Source organism: Petaurus breviceps, unplaced genomic scaffold (genome assembly GCF_028583685.1).
Source record: "Petaurus breviceps papuanus isolate PSGF00001 unplaced genomic scaffold, PetGlider_PUasm1.0 40, whole genome shotgun sequence".
Taxonomy (NCBI): Eukaryota; Metazoa; Chordata; class Mammalia; order Diprotodontia; family Petauridae; genus Petaurus; species Petaurus breviceps.
Window position 1 is genome coordinate 3,678,051 of NW_027186315.1, and position 4,485 is coordinate 3,682,535.

The 4,485-nt window shown below is 36.7% G+C and overlaps 1 pseudogene; it reads right to left on the reverse strand.

The window, feature by feature from the left end:
- Positions 1-1,985: 1,985 nt before the first annotated feature.
- LOC138170872 (vesicle-associated membrane protein 4 pseudogene) lies at positions 1,986-2,383 on the reverse strand (annotated as a pseudogene).
- Between the last annotated feature and the right edge of the window lie 2,102 nt (positions 2,384-4,485).

Below are 4,485 nucleotides of genomic sequence, written 5' to 3' on the forward strand. Positions count from 1 at the left end.
TTCTTACTTACAGTGAGGCAAGACCTGTCTCTCTGGAATGATAAAAAATAAGTTTAATTTCTCTTTCCCATGGCAGCTGTTCAAATATATGAAGATAGTTATCATATTTTCTTTCTATTGTCGAAGCATCATATAGAATTAGTACTGGTATTATGTAGGATTTATAGTTAATACAATTATAAGGATAATAACTTTCTTTTATTTATTGTATTCTAGATGGATTGTGATTTGTTGAAACACAACCTATCTCATCCTTTGCTCTTGGCATTGTAAATAAAAGTAAAGTCACTTGTACTAGGTTATCTGAATGAACTGCTTCATATTATCCTTTGATGATGGCATTATTGCTTTGTGTCACTTCAGGGTAAAGCCAAATCATGAATGTAAGGCTCATTAACATGAAACAGCTCCTAAAGGAGATGGGTTATGCAGAATTCAATATTTGCAAACATTTATAGTACCATCCATCTAACAGTCACCCCTTGGTTGGCAGTAAGTCAGTGTGATTTGCATTGGAATGCACTGTTTAGCTTTAGTAGCCATGTAGCAATGCATGTGCTCTTCTGCATTTCCACAGTCCTGCATTAACTGTTGCTGGCACAAATAGTATAACTAAAGAATTTAAAGGAAACAAGATGCTTCTCCTCAATCCTTTTTTTTTTTGCTTTTTGGAAGTGGGGAGGGCAGGGAAATCAGGGTTAAGTGACTTGCCCAAGGTCACAGGGCTAGTGTTATATCTGAGGCTGGATTTGAAATAAGGTCCTCCTGACTCCTGGGCCAGTGATCTATTCAGTGGGCCACCTAGCCACCACAAACCCCTCCCTCATTTTTTATGTGCCAACTAAGTATAAACAGTAGATTTCCTTCCCAAGTTTTCAAATTCAACATCGCATATTTGTTACCACTTTCCCCTCCCCCTCGCCCATTAAGGTAACTCACTGGCAGTTAGGTTTATATAATTTTAGGATTGAAAGAGACAATTCCATAAGAAAATTAGGCTCCAGAGAGGTGTAATGACTTGTTTACTACAGATTTTGGCACATAGTAACACTTAAATGCCTGATGATTGATGACTGATTGCCTTAGGACACACAGAAATTAAGTTGTAGCAAAAATTAAAAAAAAGGATTCAAACCTAATCTTTTTACTTTGTTTATTTTGTGTTTTGTGGGGTTTTTTTTGTTTGCTTGGGTTTGGTTTCTTTTTTTTTTTAATAGGTTTATCTGAATGTCCTTAGAAACAGTCAAAAGTAGAAGTATTGGAAAAATTAGTTTCTCCATAAATATATAGACACTATTTCCAAAGCCTAAAATTTTCACAAGAGAAAAACTATAAGTTTTGTTGTTATTGTTCTATTCTCCCTTCTGGAAGAAGACCAATAACATCAGAAGGGTGACATTTTAACTGGCAGGTAAATTATATTTAAGCGAGACAAAGCTGTGCAAAGTCATTAGCTTCACTCTCTCCTCCAGAGTCCACTGGCAAGATGTAGGTCCAGATAACTGGCAATAGTCTTCATACATGTAAGAATTAAGTGAATGCTTATAATGACTTTTTACATAATGTTACATGTCTTATGTTCTTCCCTTTCCCTGAACTTGATGCAATAAATCTCTACTTCTCCACTTTAGAGTAGGAAATTGTGTTAATTATGAATATCATCATTGATGTTTAACTCCACATACAAATAATACATTGGCAAGTATGTCGTTTCAAATTAGGATCCCTGAACATGGCAAAGCAGATGTTTCTATTTTAAAAATAAATTAATATAAGAATATTTTGGTTTAGGGGAGGATACTAATTAGCAACTTTTCAATGCTACAGTTTAACTGCACACTGACCTCAACTTACTTGTTGTGAAAATACAATTTTGAAAGTCATATACATATTTCATTAAATTATGTAGAAATCTTCTTTTTTAATTATACAAGAACTGTTTATTGAAGATCTCTTCTCACTGAGTCAAGTCTGATACTTCAGGATCATAGCATGATAATCACCAGCAAAAGGAATATAGCTATAAGAGCCATGATGGCCTTCATTTTACATCCATTCCACGACATTTGTCTTTGAAGTTGTTTAGATCTGTTGCTAAAAACTATTGCATTTTCTGACAAATTTTCTGATGTGTTTTGTAGCTCATCCAGTCTCAATCTTCTTTCAATCACTTTTATAATATTCTCTTGGATAACATCAGTTACTTCAACCACCTGATTCTGTTCATGCCTAATTTTGTCTATCTGAGGTCCAAATTTTTATCCACATGGGCCCCTGGGGAAAAAAAAATCTTTATGTGAACCTTCTTCCAAAAGATTTCTCCTTTCCTTTTCACAAAACTAGTGACATCATCATTTAGGTAGCAATTGAATTTAGGAGGCATCTTTATTACTCAAATATTGTTTTTCTTTTACCAACTTTAAGAGGCAGATATATACCACCTGGACATCTGCCAGGAGGTTTATGGTCATCCCTTGGAGCCAGAGCAGGCCAGGGGTAACAGAGCTTAACTGCACAGGGGAAGAGGAAGATGGGAAAGAGTGAGAGGAGAGGAAGGGGAAAATTGGCCTTGTGTTTCTGGTCAGATGCAGAGTCAGCTGTTTGGCTCTGTAGCCAGCCTGGATCCCAAACCTGGTTTTTGTGTATGTAGGTATATACATGTGCATATGTATGTGTTTATGAATACATACAAATATATGAATGTGTGTATATGTGTGTGCATGCATATATATGTCTGTATATGTGTCTATATTCATTTTAATTCCAAAATTACTGTCCTAGACTTGTCCCCTACTCATGTGCTTCCTTGTGCTGTCTTAGTAATAATAACACTATATTCAAGGTCCAATCAGAAAACATTGCTTCCTAATTTTTATAGCTCTCAGTAGTCAATATAAATGTTTGTGAAAGTACAAAATATTTTTTTAAATAAAAGTGGAGGACCCCTGCAAGTTAACCCAGTCCTTTGTGCCAAGTTTATCTCAGACTGAAGTGTTATATATAACAATATCTTGTAGCACCAACACAATATTCTCAGTACTGAGTGACTGTGAATATGCTGACATAATTATGAATTTAAAATATAACATACTCTCCATATAGAAGACAGAAGCAAAACATTTATTCAGCACCAGAAAGCCAAATCCCAAAACCAGGAAACCAAATCCATCATAGCAACAAAGAAGTTAATACACAGTAGCACAGCATGGACCCACACCATCCTTTAGCCTTCCCATAAACAAACACTCATAAGCCCAGCCATCACAGCAGTGGACAAACACTCACAAGCCTAGTTGTCTCCCTGGATGCATCTTGTACTCCCTCCAGTTCTAACTGCTCTGACTCTGAGCTTCCTGTAGTCTCTGTTTCACCTTTCAGTAAATTCCTCCCACCACAGGCTCCATGTGATTACATTTGACCTATTAAGGGACAAAGAAGATCTTCAAATTCCCATTCCCATTACATATCCTCATGTAAATGTTAGAGGATTTTATCTCTTCTTAAAAAAAAGAAGCATTGTCTTAGTCTTGTATGGGTCAGAAGACCACTCACCCAAAATGACTCAGAGACTTCTCAAGGTAGAAGCAAAAATTTTATTACCATCTTTCTCAAGATAGGCCATTCCCTAATTCAACAAAAAAGTTAGAAGTGAGGAGAGCACTACAGAAGGCAAAAGCAATATTATAAAGCCCTAATGTGGGAATTTCACACCTTCTCCACAGTCCCACGTTACCATTGCTTGGTAAGGTAAGCTTGCAGTCTTCTTATTAATGCCAACCAATTGGCACAAAGCCCTCTCCAATCACTACCCTAATTATTACTAATGAGGCTTTAATTTTGTTAGATAACATACATAATGTATGAGATCCACTACGCAGGAGCAGTAACAACCCCCGAATACTGAACCACCTTCAGTCCAACCTAGATGTGTCCCTATCTGGGCCTGAGATTCCCAAGGCCGCTGTCTTCTTTCTGATTTTGTCAAATCCCCCTGCTGCTGCCAGCTCCTTTTATTCTGCATTATTTCATTTTTAGTGTTACCTAGGAGTTCTCTGGGAACTGGGAACCCAACTTCTTCCCAAAGCTACTGACTCAACTCTTCCCAAGGCTACTACTGTCTGGCACATTTTATCAGTAGTCTTGTTTCAGCAATCCTTGCAGTTCTATAGAAACTTAACCCTTTGCTACCTCTCACACTATCATTCCTTTCCCCAAACTAAAAAAAAAAAACCCAAAACTCTAATTTGGTCTCAACAGTTAATCCAATCAATTGTATTAATACTCAATAGCTCTTACATTACCTTGAAATACACAATGAGCTACATATATATATATATATATACACATATATATATATATATATACACATATCTCTCTCTCCCTCTCTCTGTCTGTATCTGTCTGTCTGTCTCTCTGTCTCTGTCTCTCTCTGTCTCTGTCTCTCTGTCTCTGTCTCTCTCTCTCTCTCTGTCTCTCTCTCTCTCT